At 43.7% G+C, this 17,233-nt stretch overlaps 1 pseudogene; it reads right to left on the minus strand.

Annotated features, from left to right (window-relative positions):
• The window catches only part of LOC133350427 (small ribosomal subunit protein eS4-like), a 38,952-nt pseudogene extending 35,933 nt beyond the window's left edge, over nucleotides 1-3,019 (minus strand).
• Between the last annotated feature and the right edge of the window lie 14,214 nt (nucleotides 3,020-17,233).

Raw genomic sequence — 17,233 nt, forward strand, 5'->3', positions numbered from 1 at the left:
CAATTAATTATTAAAACATTGAGTTACTGCTGCCAAAAAATGTTTTACTGCCGTAATTTGTTTTCAACCGTTGGGCTTCTTTTTCAGGATCCGTCCACTGGGTCGTCGGGACTGGGAAACACAAAATAAAATAGTCAACGAACATCCAAGACATAAACTGGGACGAAATGACTGGTGGCACAAGTGGCACTGCCACGTAAATCATTTACATATTATTTTCCAGAGCCAAACATTAAAAAAGTAACCCATTATGCAGGGACACCACGTAACACATTAGATTAGTATATACTGTTGATGAAAGTAGAAAAGTATTTTTTTCCTTAACACAGCGTTTTTTTAATATAAAGCTAATAAAGATAAGCATACACAGCGAAACATAACATCACAAATACCATAGATTACAGTATTATTAGCTATAATTATGTGCCGTTACTCATAACAGTAGGAACAAAATGTAAGTTCTCGAATGCGCTTTTGGGGGTGGCACCACGTGGTGTTCGGCACGATGCCTGACGTTTCGCTCCCACGTGTTCAAAGAACTGCTTCGGGGCAAACTGCATTCAATTCGGAGGTCGACAGCACCACCGCGGAAAAAATAATCCTCACGCAAGGGGGTCCTAAAAACAACGTCAAACCAACAACAACAACAACAATTTCCGACAACAACAATATACGTGCGGCCGCGCATTTTAACAAGCGACGGTGTGGTCTCATCTTTACACCGAGTCAATCAGGAACCCTCAAAGCCCACGTGCGATAATACAGCCAAGGTGAGCCAAGCTTTGCATAAGGCTCCAGTGAACCTGCTTGGAGAAAAAAAGAAAAACGGGCCACGCCATCCCCCACCTGTAACAATAGCACGGTTGTATTTGGAAGGCTCTTTTTTTTCAGCTGAACCAAAAACTTTTTTCTTTTTCTTCTTCTTCAGCAAAGGCTCCACTTCACAGCGAGAAAATGTAAAGCAGATGTGGAGGGAGCAACTCGCTGCTCCCGTCAGCGTTTGTACAAAAACAGAAACGCTGTTTTGTGGCCAAGCGCGCACACACCTGCTAAAGGGGAAAGAATAAGCAGGTAGATGGAACAACCTGGTCACTTCATACAAACTCATATTAATCAACGCTATTATGGCACGGCACTTCAAAAATAAGTCACACGCGTAAACATACACACAAGCGCACAACCTAGATTTAATTTCTTCATTTGTGATTTGAACAAAAATAATAACGTGGGTTGAGCGCACAAGATTGTAACAGTTACTAAGCATTTCATAATCAGACGTGGAAAGGCATCCAAATAGCATTGTTGAGGGAAAGCCACATTACTGAGGAGTCCGTCTAGTTATTGTTTTAAACTGCCCACACGTAAATTTCGATTTAAAGCTTTCGTGACTGCAGGGATTCATCTTCTTGGTTCTTTCGGTAAAGTCACGTAGAAGGGAAATAATAAAATAATAAAAATAGAAACATAATAAAATAATTCTCACGGCGTTTCGGCCACAACGCAAGCAGCCGTCCTCATGTGAAGAACAGGTCTGTCGGGGAGACAGCGTCTTCACCTGAGGACGGCTGCTTGCGTTGTGGGCGAAACGTCGTGAGAATTATTTTATTATGTTTTAATTTTATTATTTTATTATTTCCCTTTTACGTGATTTACCGAAAGAACCAAGAAGATGCCCACACATATACAAGGTAAAGGTGAAATCCTGCACTTTTCTTGCTCATGCCATTGCTGTAAAATGGCCTCCAAATAGAGAGGGCTCGAGAGAGGCCTTGTGGCCGCCTGTTCCATGCTGGCCAGAAGTCTTGGGAGAGGTGAGAGTAGCCACACTTTACCTCACCACACACGTGACCTTCCGATCAACAACTGGGGTGTATACCCATATACCTTGCTGGGGAGACAGGATGCCTTGTTGGGACGTTCAATTGGAAACCTCGATTGCAAGTTTAGTGTGCTAACCTAATGCAGCACGGTAACATCTACACACACACACTTTAAATTCACACTTGGCAACGGTGGAGTGTACATACATGGCCTTAACGTGCACATAACCTGGCACAAGCGCCGTGGTGACGTCGCCGCCAATTAAGTGGCGAATGGCGATTGTTGTTGTTGTGGTTAGTAGGTGTCGGGTGATATTTAATGCAACAGCAAGGACCAAAGTGCCTGTTTGGAAAAGTCACGCAAACTTAACTTGATAAGCGAGCAAAAACTGGGCAAGCATTTGTGCACAGGTACGCGAGGTCACGCGATTCCTGGCTTTGTCCACTTATAGGTGACCGTTGGCATTGCCGCAGCAAGTAAACACGTGGTGTGTATTGCAGCGGCACAAGGGTTTGGGCACACAAATTGTTTCACCAACAACTGTTTGCCTTACAGGTCTGTTGAGGCTGTGATAGAGACCATTATTAGAATGTCTTTTTTAAAAGATAAATAAATAAAATTGACGGAATCACCTAGAATGAATAAAATCTGTCAGAATTTCGAAGCTAAGTAGATATTGTCTGGGTAGTGCTTGAATGGGCGATCACCATTCATAACACGGGCTGCTGCAGAGCTACATTATCAAGTAAAATCCATCGTTGTACTATACTTCTATGCCACCCCCCACCCCCCTCCTTCAATAACCCACACTGACCAAGATTGTGAAGTATGGTAAAAAAATCCTCCACAACTCTAACAGCGTGGAGATGCCCTCGTGTGTTACACGTGTACGCACACACGCCGTGCTTGACGAGTATTTTACAACCACATGGAGATCTCATACAATCTTCAACAAATTGTCCATTGTCGTTGTCACGCACCTGCTAGGGCCACCACAGAACAATGAAGTCGGGGGTCGTTTTGTTAGCACCCCACACACCTCGTGGCATTTTGTCCTCACACAAGGCAAGGTTCACATTCCGCACCAGGTCTTCGTTTAAAGGCTAGTCGACGGAATTAAGGCGTTGGTCAGTTTCAGGTCCCAATTACCTTCAATGCGCACGGCCAGGAAGAGAACCTGGTCAGCCACAATCCGCATGGCAGTGCCCTCATCATTGACCTTCCACTATATCCAGCACATGCAAAGATCGTCCCGTTTAGCCGTACAAACAAGCAGGGATAAGTGCAGTTAGCGAGCACCCACTGAAGCCAGCATGACAAAATGCTGAATATTTCATATAGTGCGCCGTTTACAGCTGAGTTGATCTAGGGGGGATACGAGTAACCGCTGGCGTTGTATATGAACAGGAGTTAAACCCAGAATTTTGGAATTATAGCACCAGTGTGCTACCCATTAAGCCATCGATCCTCTCACACATGCACAAGACAAAGATGTCCCGTATAGCCTTCACAGTCTTTTGGGGCAAGTGCTGTTAGCGATCACCTATGAAGGCCGGCACGGCACACGAGGGGTAGATGATTAGCACCACGCCTGGCCGCCTTTGTTTCCCCATTGTTGATATTTACATACTGCACCAGGTACTAATTTAGGGCTGTGTCGACATAGGGGAGGCACAGGACCGTTTCACATAATTGCCACTGGTGTTGTGTCCGTCAGTGGGAATGGAACTCGGGTCTCTGGGTCCATAGCGCAGCGCGCTAACCACTGCACCACCATCTCCCCCTCCCCTCCCAACACACACACGTGTACGCACGCACGCACGCAGAACGCCTTTTATGGTTATGAACCAGCTTGAGCCTTCATGGTTTAACACAACATCGACAGGGGTAGGAGGAGAGCGCCGGCGAGCGGTCGGCGCACACAAAGCCACGGTGCGACCGTTAGCCGTGCAACCCTAGACTCTGGTCCACATAGTTAAACCACTGGAGTTTGCGCTCCTTTAACGGGGGGAGGGGAAGGGATAGCAAAACTACACGGACTCGCTTCTTCTGAAGCCCTCTCTCTCATCGTCGTGGCTAGCAGACGTCAAACGTTGGCATTTAGCGCCTGAACGCGTTGCTGCCATCGTGCGCCAAGAATCGAGAAACGGGCCGCCTGGAGCTTCCCTCTCTGCAGTGACGGCACTCCGACGCAAACTCCCCGGCACCACAGCGAAGTTAGCGGTCCCCCCCCCCCCCCCGCCGGATGTTTTTTTTTCTTCCCCCCCCCCCCCCGCCGCATTCCGTGTCTTCGGAAGAGTGGCAAAAGAATGCCGCCCCGTCCGTAATGGATTTAGTCATCGCCAGAAAAAAGAAAAAAAAAGGTTGCGGCCAATATTTCAAGTGGTCTGCAATGGCTCAAGGGGTTGAAACAAAGTAAGCAATTTGGAGGGAAAACTTTTTTTTGTTGTTGCTTAAAATGTTTTAAATTGCATATACGAACGCGCATTTATGACATTCCAAGCCAAAATTGGCATCAACGGAAATTTCTATACGTTTTTTTTTGTGCTTGTTTCTTTTAATATATATTTCGCCGCGGACATTTTTTGTGTCGGGGTAATGTTCTATGTATGGCATTTAAAGTATGACAGATCTGGTAGCAAGTTGCAGAAAGGCATGCGAGCTTTCGACGTCAACTGTCTGAAATGCAAGCCTGCTTACATGTTTGTGCTGTAAGGGGTATGTATGTATGCATGCAAGAGAGTCTACCCAAGAATTGGTCAACATTTCAAGCTTCAAGCCATCTGTGAGACGAAACGCTCTATTTGAATAGCAGCCGAAAAAAACAGGGTGCTACGGAGGCGAGATGTTAACTACCTCGCCTGGTATACTGGAGGTCGTGAGTTCGGTCCTGACTCTGACGCCTGTATATTTGGAGTTTGCATGTATCTCTCCCTCGTGGTCGCGTGGATTTTTCTCCAGGTCCTCAGGTTTTCCATCCACATGTATTAACATGTGATTAGTGTATTTGGCTTGCTATAGAATTTCCACACGATAAGCCACTTGGTTGAGCTATAATTTGTGGCCAGTTCAGCTGCTGAAAAATACCCTTATAGCTCACTGGGCTTTTACCTGATAAAATACAATTTTTTTGTTTATAGTTGCATCGGTCATGCGAGTAGGTACTGGACTAACGGCACAATTGCATTCATGAAATTTCTGGCCTCATTTACGCATCATTACTCGAATGAGTCACAACTAGTTTAACTCCCCAAGGCTGTCTTAGCACGCAATTTATCTGTCTTTGCGTTTAACTTTCTCGAAGCTACGATCTTTGACGAGCAATAACAACGAACAACATACTTTTTTCTCAAAGTATAATACAAATCTCGGAACGGATGCCATATGCTGTCAAAAAAACACAGTTGTGTTCTGCAAACCGACGCCCACATCGGCTAGACAGATGGGCAAACTCTGTCCGGCCCATTGAACCGACTCCGCTTTATTTGATTATCTAATCTCCTCTGTTCAGCGTTGGTTTCATCCCTCAGTTTGTTTTCCTCGCCTCCTCCCTCCCCCCCGTCCAGCACTCACTCCCTTCCTTTCTCAGCAGCCTGCCAGCCAGCCAGCATAATGAGATAATAAACGAAATGGCAGGGTCCCATTGTCCTTCCCTCGCGAACGCCGTGCAAAAGCATCGCACTTAAACAATACGGGTGGTCGCGCTGCCTTCCTTTCAGCGATCACGGGGCCCTTCGCCACTCGGGTGCTGTCTCGCTATTGAATGAGTATCTTCACGCGACACCGTGATATTATACTCTGCGGCTTATTAAATCACAAAAACACACAACTCGTCTGCACTGAGTGTCAATCACTATTGCCACCAGGGTTGCCATTACACTTGCGGCTGAGATGTTGCGATTGTTATTTTAATCAGTTTTGATATTAACACTGCCCTTCTGACATTACTTCATTGACACAGGTGCAGTTTGTAGCCTTAGACAAGCATGCTAGGGAAGTCAATACAGTATTTGGAGAATGGATTACTCTCGTTACATTGTGCACACTCGCAGCTACGCGAGCTCTTCATTTTTCAGTCGTAAAAAAAGTAATACGTTTTGCCAATCAACTGCTGGACGAAGTCATCTGCCATACCATGTCAGTCATGGGTGTTGTTTCACCATCATTCACCATGCTAGACAACGGGGTGATCAGAACAAGTTCATATATAACATACCCCCAATGCTAGCTATGGTTGCTGGGTTCATGGCGCCTATAAGCTACCAATGGTTCCATTGTTCCATCCATATTTTTCGACAAACAATCCAAATTTTTGTATGCAGTGACACTGACGAAGAAGATGGGTCGATTAAGTGTATAAGGAGGCATGGAGAGGCATGGACGAGATGCATGCTTGGGATTACACTGAGAGACAGAACGTGGAACATGTGAATAAGATAAATATACGCACGTTGAAGACATAATTTAGACTTTTCAGATATTTAAGTGGGCCTGGGCAGGACACGTTGCTTAAAGGGATGACGACTAATTACTGAGTGGCAGCCACAGAAGGAAACGCATCAAAGAGGACGTGCATTGCATAGACGGAGCGATGAAATCCGTCCATGTGTAGGTGCTGGGTGGTTTGTTGCAGCACCGGACCACGAGAGATAGTGGCAATTTGGGGAGGTCTTCGTCTAGCAGAGAATGAATTATTGGTGATAATGATCTATGCAATGCATTGTGCTACTTAAATATTTACACAAAATTAAGAGGCTAACATAAATTCCCAAAATTAAGTTTACATAGCATTTTCGATAGTGTATTCCATGTTAAAAATGGACACCACTCACTATTTTCTGTCTACATACTGTATATCACACATGCACCTCTAGCAAGCAAAACACACACAAAAACAAACGCTCCCACAAGTTTGCATACAACGTCATTAAACCACATACTTTTGTTGCACCACACTATTGATATGAAACCTGCTGGCTACCTCTGGAACAGAAAGAGAATCAATTTGCAATCTGCTTGTTGAAAACTCGAACAAACTCATTTTTTTCTCACAATTAAGCTCGCCATATGCCGATCCAGCAACCATTTGTTTTGCCGTTCCCTCGCGTCTGTGCGCGGCTTGGAACAGCGGCTCCCCTGCTAAACGATAAGTAGGTTATAGGAGATTTGCATTCATTAGCGTCCCGAGTGAATCCCCAAATAAATCCTTTTATCGAGCCCCATCAGTGGCCCTAGCAGATGTGCTGATTGTGTCGCACGGACGCGCTGCCTCAACGTAAGTGCAGAGTCGGGCTGCAGACAGAGGAGAGGGGGGGGGGGTAGCAAAACTCCCCACAGTTTTCGGGATAGCCCATGGATAGAAACATTCTTTATTACTCTGTTGGTTCTTTCGGTAAAGTCAACTAGAAAGAAACAAATATAAATAATAGCATACGACGTTTCGATTGCAACGCAAGCAATCATCATCAGGTACAAATGAAAAAGAAAACACACCTAGTAAACGTAGAAATATAATGCAATACAATACAGAGAGTCGGCTAACACAACAGTCAACATCCTACCTGGTTGATTACGTTCTTACAAAGAGTGCTAAATTTGAGAGAGAGAGACAAAACACAGACACGGAGACACATAGACAGACACATAAGCAGAGAGATAACACAGAGACACACACATTGGCACACAGAGAAAACGAAAAACGTAAAATGAACGTCAAATGTCAGCACGTCGAGGTGGGTATGATGCTTGCTGCTGTGTCACTTTCCATGAAGAAGGTGCTACTTCTGTTGCTGCAACTGCAGATTATTTTCGTGTAAATTTACTAAAGCATGGCATCTGCTGTATGGTGTATATTAAAGACTTTGGTATTATTTATATTGGCTGCTCACTTGTGCTGGTGTAGCAGCAAAACAAATTCAAACTTTAAGATTGACCAGAAATTCTTCAGAGGTGGCCAGATGGATCAAAGGTCAAGAAGCTGGCACCACTGCGATCTTGGTTTTGAATACAGGTAAGCCACCTATCATTTAACCAGGCTTCCGAGTGTAGTGAGTTAATCGTCTCAGCCTGGTGAGCAATGACTGAACAATAAACACTCATTGCATCCAATTATCACCGTCGTCTACGTACGGTGCAAAAATGTAATGTATGTACGTTCAGCATACGTACATACATTACATTTGGTTCTGACCTGAATTTTTGGATAAATTCCAGCTGTGACAATTTAAAACTGTCATGCAACGAGCATTACTCTCTATGGTCGGGTGGGTGGGAAAGTGCACCCCTCTACTATGAAGACCAAAGATCATTTGAAGGGATTTAAAAGTCGTTTTATTCTATCCACTTCCATCATCTAATGGCATGAAACTCATAGCACAATTGCTATAAAATTGCTACAAAAGATAAAGCAAATTTCGATTTAAAGCTTTCGTGACTGCAGGGATTCCTCTTCTTGGTTCTTTCGGTAAAGTCACGTAGAAGGGAAATAATAAAATAATAAAAAATAAAACATAATAAAATAATAATATAATAGAATAATATAATAAAATAACATAATAATATTATTATGTTATATTCTTTTATTATGTTTTATTTTTATTATTTTATTATTTCCCTTCTACGTGACTTTACCGAAAGAACCAAGAAGATAAAACAAATTATTGACCAGAAACTCATCATCATCATCATCATCAAAAAGAGTCCCTTAACTGTGGGGGGCTGTTGTTTTGAACAATATATTTACATGATAGTATCGTGACTGTCCAGAAATTTCTTCATAATTATCCAAAGTGCTTATTGTCATACACGATCAAAAGTAGTTTTTCCGTCGACGTTAATTTAATTATGATGCGATTCTCTCTGATGTTCACTGTATGTCTCACACATTACTCAGAAGTTCAACATTTCCTCTGTTGTATATACAACCATGAAAGCTGCCCACTGTACTGATAACATTTCTTCTCTGTGTAGTTTATAAATGTTTTCCTATGTCACACAGCGGTAGCTTACTCGGATGGCTAATTAGACGAATTTCTGGTGCGATAAAAAAACATCAACTTAAGCAGACTATGGGACAGCATGTGGCATCATCTCGTTGTGTGGCCTGCACCGTATCGTCACTGTTGCCAATTAACGCGTGTTGGAAAACATTACAGAATCCATGCATATGAATACATTTTCTTGCTCGATAAGCACGGTTGGCTACGAAACGGTGAAAAATAAGTTCAACATACGTACACATTTAGGTAAACGGAGCAAACATAACTGTGCAAAGCCAGCAGAGCGAGAATAAAAATTAAGACGGTCAAAGCGAAACGATTGTTTTTATTTGCTATTGAATTGTGAGTCCGAATAGTGACATAAAATCACTTAGACAGGGAATCATTGCTCGTCTAGTCTGAACGGAGGCTGTGCTGTGTGGGTTCCAAAGTCGAGTTGGTTGCGGTGGGGTGAGATGCCCAATGCACATTAGCGACCATGCAGATGGTGCTGCCCTCGTGGGGGTCGTCCTTCCTGCGAAGTGCCCAGGTGCAGCTCGACCATTGCTCACGGGGCCCTCTGGGAATCAAACGTAAATAAACCAAATCCCAAATTAGGGTGGCCAAACTGCAACTGTCCTGCCCTGAACAAAACCACCACCACCACCACCACCACCCCTTTCATTCCTCAAGACATATGGCATCTATTTATAGTTGCAACTGTACACTGTGTCTCCATGCATCGGTAGAGCGAAACAATGCAACGGAGCAGTTCTGGACGTAATGACCCACTCAATTTCGCCATTCGTTGCCCACCACGGCCAGACGTTAACGTCGCACAAAGTGGGCAGTTTAAATACACGCATTTGCCACCGTGGCCTTTTTATGAATTGTCGAAATACTGGGCGACTGTATAAATGAAACAATAAGCCAAAAGTTTCCACCCTCGTTCCTGGGAGGAGCAGTTGAGTATTTTTCATTCCGAACATTTTTTGTTCACTTCCGGACAATAATAATTATAATAATACGTTTAATATTTCGCAATAATTGCACTCCCATTTCAAGGGTTCAATCAGGCTACGGCTTGGCTTGGCGCTTGTGCGCCTCCTGCTACGGTACACCACACGCTGGCTTGCGGGTAGCACTGCATATGCGGGGGTCGAATCCACCCGGGGAATTTACCGGAAAGCGTACTTTTAACCAGAATTAGTGGCGGCAGCAAATCAGAAGGCACATTTCACCACCTAGAACTTAAACCTAATTGCGGGCCATTTAAAGGCAGCGGCGGGTTTTGTTATGACCGATACGTTCACTGTCAATGTGCTAAGCATTAGAGAGGGCTCTCTCGTTTCTCAGGATCTCGTGCCATGAATGCATTTAGAGTATGTTGGTGCTGTAAAATAACAAATCATTAAATACCTGTCCCCAACCTGTTTATAAGGCACGTTTGTGCCGATTTCGCACACGGCACGGTAATTATAAAGTGCACCGGTGGTACAGGTTCACGGTTCTCACCGTTCGGAGTGAGCAAATTAAATTTTGTACAGCGTGGTAAAACGTGTGCACACTTTGGCCAAACCTCCCTTTCACTCAGCTGCGTATCAACTTCCCCATCTCTTGTATTACTTCCTTGCATTTGTGGTTTCTATGAAATAAACGAACGGTTATAGAGAGGGAATTATTGTACTCGTATCCATGTAAGTGCCAAGTCTGGCGTTTTCAATACAACCACAACACTCAACCAGGCATCCGCACCTATCACTGTAAATTCTCATATCCTCATAATAATAGGCTGGCACTGAAATCGAATGACATTTAATATAATTTCACAAAAGTACAGTTTTTTTTCTTCCAAGTTAGAACACACATTTGCCCAATCACATTAAAAAGGACGGTATAAAAAAATATGAATATGGCAACCTGTATTTTTTGTTTGTTTTATCCCAACTTCAGTCTAAAACCACATCCTTGTTATGGCTGTGGCAAACAAGGAAAGGCTTTTGGCAAGGCAGTTTTTTTTTTCCAGAGGCGAAAAGGGATCTTGTTTCAGTGTGACTCACTCCGTGCTGCTCTCTCTGAATTCCACCTGAGCTTCCACAGCTTCAACAGCACCTGCTCACCTAACATCAGAAGTGTGCACAACGATGGCCCACTCCGATTTGTTAGAGAGCCACCCATGCTCTTTGGTTTCTTCGGTAACGTCACGTAGGTAAAAAAAATAAAATAAATGAAAACAACTAAATTAAATCACGACGTTTCGGGCGCAACACAAGCGTCCTTCTTCAGAGCTACCCATGGTCAGTGAAAAGAAAGGCAGGGGAAACGTGCGGCCCTGCAATTGATTTGTTCAGGCTCCTGCTGTCACCTGTCGGAGAGGCCTCCACTGATGTACAGCTCTGGAGAGCTCACTGCAGACGGAACTTGGCCTACTCTTCTACACCGGCCACACATCTTGGAAAAGGTGAGAGAGCTCACACATTTTACCGCACCCACCACGGAACCTCATGGTTTAGACAAGGCGCTCTGCTCCTCCCACCCAGCTTAAAAATACGCTGCCAAGCTTAGCAGTGTTTCATTAGGTCGGCTGTCTTTTCTACAGCTCTGTTCTTTACCTGAGGACGGCTGCTTGTGTTGTTATGTTTTATTTTCATTATTTTATTATTTCCCTTCTACGTGACTTTACCGAAAGATCCAAGAATATGGGTTTGTTGTTTCAATAAGCGACTAACTGCATTATTTTGCACGTGTATATGATGATAAAACATGTTTGCTAAAAAGTTAGCATGGCCAAAAAGGTATGTATTGCTCACGGCTAAATATATATACCCAAGCCATATAAAACGAGTGTAGAGTGTTAGGGTTTGATACTGCGAATGTAAATTAATACTATGAGCCAGTATAAATAATAAATGTTGACCTTTTCAACGCATTAAACCACCTCTTGTGGTATGCTGTACGTGAACTAAATAACTGGCCAGATGGGTCAGTGGTTGAGTTAGCCCTTCAAAGTCAGAAGGTTGTGGGTTCAAACCCTGGTTGGGGCTTGACTCGGCCGCATCAACTCTCTGGGGTTGATACAATCCACAGCACCGGGAAGGGAAGCCAACAGTTGTGGTTGTTGTCCTATGGATCAATTTGCACCCTCGCCAGAAGAGCGTGGAACCTCCACCACTCAGCGGCTCAGCGCTGTAAATAGGCGACGGCCAATGCCTCAACGCTCATTTGAGCAGGAAATCACTTTGATGCTTTTTTTTTGCAATCACATATATTTCTTTATTTATTTCCACACTTTTTTTTTTACGAAGGATGTGCATTTAAAGCGGTGAAATTTTGGCCGTTTTTTTTTTCAAAATACCCCAGAAACACACAAAGGCAACCGGTGTCACGATCTGCAGTAGATTCGGACCGACTGTAGCAATCTCACGGTCACAGCCACATGGCGCTCTGTACTAATTGAGCCCACATGCTTAAGCGTACAGAGACGGGCTCAGGGGCAGTCCTTGGGGGAAGCTCGCCATTTGCCAACGTTTCCCACAATCATGACATGACTAGTTATGCCGCAGCCAGCAACGTAAGAAACTACAGGAGGAGCAGAAGGTGGGACTTAAAAAAAAAACACACACACAGAAGAGCTCAATGAATTATGCATGTTTGGCAGGTGGGGGGGGGGGGCATAGGGTTGGGAGGATGGGGGGGCAGAGCAAAAAAAAGTCTGCTCATGGTCTATAATGCAGTTGACTCAATCCTGTGTTGAATAAGAGAAAAGGATCTTTATCAAGCCCCCGAACAGAAAACAACAAAAAAGAGAAACGGTGCTAAGGAAAGTCTACCCCCCTCCACCGCCCGCCTGCCCGCCCGCCCCCCAAAAACCAAACCCCCACCTTAGAAAGGTTTTTTTTTAGCCTGGGGGGGGGGGGCACGACGTTTATTCAATCGTGGGGGTCAGAAGGTTTTGCAGACACACAATGGCCGACAGAATGGCCCCACTGTGAGGGCGGGGGTGATGTTGTATCCGCGTCGCTCGCCTCTGCCCGTGAGACAGAGGCGTCTTTGTGGTCGCCAGAAAGACGAAGGAGGAGTAGGAGGAGAAAAAAAGTCACCACCGGCCTGAAGCATAAAGTCATTCCCTCTTTTATTATTCATAGGATCCCCCTTTTTTGTTGTTTTGTAGCCCGCATCATTCAAACTCTGATTTAACAAAAAAAAAGGAGCTCAGCTTGCAGTCGAGATTTGTTTTTTAAGCTCTTGCATTTAATCAAAGAGGGTTTGTTGAACCACCAGTTTATGCCGGATGGATAGTCACCGCTGACATTTACATTATTTAAAAAAAAAATTTCAATCAGGCTACATTTTTTTTAAAGGCAATCGATAAAAAAAAATCACGACCAGATCTACGTGCCAGACCTGGGACATGCACGAGTCGCATCGTGACATCCACTTACACTTAGCTCGGCTCTCGGCTTTTTGGACAGCAATTCGTAGCACGCAATAACGTTTGTTCTGCAACGCTGACGGACGCTCTGAGTGATTGCAGAAAATAAGTGTGACGGTGGAGTGGACTGGAGTTAGGGTTGCTGTTAGGTTGTTAGCTGGTCTATCGATGTGCCAAGGGCTCTCCGACCCCTGCATCTCGCTGAGAAAGTTATAGGAGCTGTATCTGTAAATGTGCGCGCGCGCTCGCTAATGTGTATTTAGGATCCCGTGGAACCCTCAGCAAATGGATGCAATTGCTTCCTGGCGTTATCAAAAAATGTACGACCTTTACCTATTAACACATTTCCTTGTGTTTCAATAAGAAGGTGGGCCCGTTAGACATATTCTGGGTGAGAGTAGTTGACAATTACCCGTCACAAAACGCCATATCATACAGAATTGTTTTTTTTAAAGTCTCTATTAAGCCTACCTAAAACTGTCGTGTCATGAACACGATGCGTGGTCAAGTCACGTGGGGTGGAGAGGTGACGCAGCAATTAGCTCGCTGCTGCTGTTAACCCAACAACCCCCAGTTCGAGTCCGTTGACATTGGTGGCGAGAGATACAGAGGCTAGCCGCCACCAGCAACCACCACTTCACTCTTAACCCGCACTTCCACCTGAACTGAACAGCGTTGCGCAGTAGAATCATACAGCCTCCAAGTACAGCTTGTTGAACGGAGGCCTTCATCTTCCAGTGGAGGAAATTACTGCGAAGCGAAAAATATTCAGTCAAAAGTACGAGGCAGAAAATAAACATGCAACAATCGTAATAGTTATATTCATAAAGCGCGACGAAAACTAATAAAAAACTAAAAAGTAAGAAACGGTGCAGTAATAGAATAATGTTTAATATCTTAAGCAGACTCAGGGCACGTTCACGTGAGATACACGAATGATCCAAGCGCACGTTGTGGCCAAATGCACGTTTTTGACGACGAGTTCAACCACCAATATTTTCTCTCGTCAGACGCACGTGGCCTTGAGTTGGCCAAGGCACCTCGCGACCGACAGTGCCTGCAGAGCCATTCGCCCAGCGTCTTCTGTCGTGCTGGAGCCCGCAGTCAGTAAATGTGAATGCGAACTGGTCATTGGATTTGAATTAAGCCTTCTGTTTGAGCATATTCAAAGGTTTCTAATGTTACAAAAGGAATTATAATACGGTACTTAAAATATTTTTTAAGGTAATATGGTCAGGCTTAGCGCATTATTTTACATTCCATTATTTGTAGCTGATAACTATACGGTATATACAGTACTGCCAGCAGTAACGCAAACAGCTTTACTTCCGAGGCAATTGTTTGTTACATCACTGATATTTTTCATTTTCCTTCAGCCACTGCCTTCTCAGTAGAATATAAATTAAAACAATTGACTCAAGGGACACCAAACCATAATATGAGCTACAATGATGGCAACGTATTGTTGCATTGATTGACTATGTAAAACTCCACCTTTGTGCATATATTCTGAAGGTACCGTTTTGATACATGTAAGAACATTGTATCCAACACTACAGATGTTTGCCATCTAGTTGTAAATGTGTACATGCTTACTCAAACGGTTACAGTTGCATAGCGTGAGTCATGATCAATTTCACGTTATCTGTATCCCTTTTTTATCATGCATATAACGGCAATTGCAAACATGGCATGTGCTGGTCCATCGCAAAGCACGTCCCACTCAAACGTATCGTTTTTGACAGCGAGCACTTACACATATTTCTCTTTTCAGTACATTTATATAACTGGACATCTGTGGATTCCTCCAGTATGAAGACATATTCTGTTTCTGATACGTGTTACTTGTATTTTGTCCTGATCATCTGCCTTCTTTTTGAAACTAACCCCTGTTTAATTTACAGTCTGTATATGTTAGTGTATAAAATTGCACACACACGCATACATTGTCTTATTTAGAATAAAATTAAGACAAAGTTAAGTGCGAAGGTATTTCATCTCCCAAGAGACTGACTACATTCAAAATGTACATCATGTCTAAAGACTAACAAATAAGCCGTTTCTAAGGCAGCTTAACAATGTCATGGGCTTGCACTTGCAGTGTTTGGCCCAAGAAAAGATTTTCTGATCTCAGCAAAACAGCCCAATGGAGAGATTACCGTTGGGTTAAGGACTGGGTGTGCAGGCCATGGGATAATCTTCCATACTTCCCACCCATTGGTCACACTAATTAGATGATTTGAAGAGGCTTTGGCCACTTTTGAGGCAGTCAAACGTGCATCATTCAGGATAGCGGCTTTAACTGATTACTTGGTCTGGAAGCCCTAATTGGGCTAGATTTTACGAGAGCACGACAAACACGCAACGCTGTCGCGTTCTTCGCGAGGCTATCGGACCCATTCCTTTTGCGTGGCCATTCAACCGCACGGCCTTAATCAATCGGCTGGCGAGAGCTCGGTGTGCGTCTGCTGTCGTCTGCTTATGGTGGGGGTGGGGGTGCAGCATCCCGTAGTTCCTGAAAAACAAATGCCCACTAGGGTTGCCACCTGTCCTGGATTACCCAGGATCGTCCTCTTTCCGAGGTTTAACTGTACTGGAAAATATGCAAGTCTTTTTTTTTTTGAGACGTGAAAAGTCCAGGTTGTTTTTTTTTTACTTCAGTTTCTTCATAATAAACCGCTCAAGACAATGTTTTTGCATGCACTGTAGTTCTGCACTCTTCTAGTTATTGTGAGATATTCCTCTTCCCATGATGTGTCCTGTTTTTTTTTATTTTGCACCTTAGAGGTGGCCACCGTCGCTGCCCATTCGCTGGTCTTTTTGCCTCCTTTGACAAACACCTCCTATTCCGCTAACATTCGCAGACATACTCGTTGCAGGGAGAATTAAATACACTGCAATGAAGGATTTATTTTAACACCTTTATTATTATAGAAATTTGGCAGCTAAATAAAAATGAGCAAAAAAACCCATTGGATCTAGGAGAGTATGTCGAAAGAAAACAACGCAAGTACAAAATCAATCACAAAGTTTAATTATGCCATAAAAACAGAGAAAGGTGTGCGTTACCTGCCTGTTTTTTTTTCTCTCTCTCCCTAAATCTTGTTGTGTTTTGAGAAGGCGAGTTGAAAACAGGGAGGGCATTGTTTTCAGCTTAATCTGATAATCTCCAGGGACCCACTGAGGCAGCATCCACGTGTCAGCAACATTTACAAGCAGGCGACTTGGCACCCGCAAGATTCGATAGTAATCACTCGTTAACTTTAAAAAAATATATAGAGTGGGCGTGCAATAAGCCCTCCAGTAGATTCAGTCACGCGCGCGCACGCCCACAGATCTTCGTACAATCTCATCACTGACACACAACTAAATGTTTATCAATCATAGGTTGTCGAAGAGGGGCCAAGGGTGGAAAACAACATAAGAAGACATCAGTTTGGAGTAAATCTGTCTGCTGCCGAGTTAAATGCATGACCCTTTCTTCACAGTCGAGCTGAGTGACGCTCGTTGCGCGGTGATGAATGAACTTCGGAGCATTGGGTGACCTCAAGAAGCAGTGAATCTTCCACATGTCCAGTGCGTAAGGACTTTAGATTACTTGAGATTACTTTTACATTACATTGCTTTACAGTGCAACACATGCTGACTTGTCGATTTCAAGGTAACATCAACTTGTGAAGCTCATGAAAGTTGAGATAGTTTTGAATGTATTACTTTAGATTACTCAGACTTATACTACTTTACATTGCAGCACACGCTAACTCCTCAATTTCAAAGTGTATCGACTCCTGTAAGTTGTTGCTATATGGCCTTAATTTTGAAAGCTATAACTGCTACACGAGCGTACGTTTAATCTTTACTTTGTTTTCTTGACCCGGTATCAGGTAAACTGCACAGAACATCTGCACCGTTTTGTGTGGTGTGCTTAAATGAAAGTCATAATTCAATCGTTATGAGAAATATCACACCAAATGATATTTTAGCTTTGAAATTAATTTGCCAT

The sequence above is a fragment of the Lethenteron reissneri genome, chromosome 33, assembly GCF_015708825.2.
Source record: "Lethenteron reissneri isolate LAM-NWPU_2019-01 chromosome 33, ASM1570882v1, whole genome shotgun sequence".
In the NCBI taxonomy this organism is placed as follows: Eukaryota; Metazoa; Chordata; class Hyperoartia; order Petromyzontiformes; family Petromyzontidae; genus Lethenteron; species Lethenteron reissneri.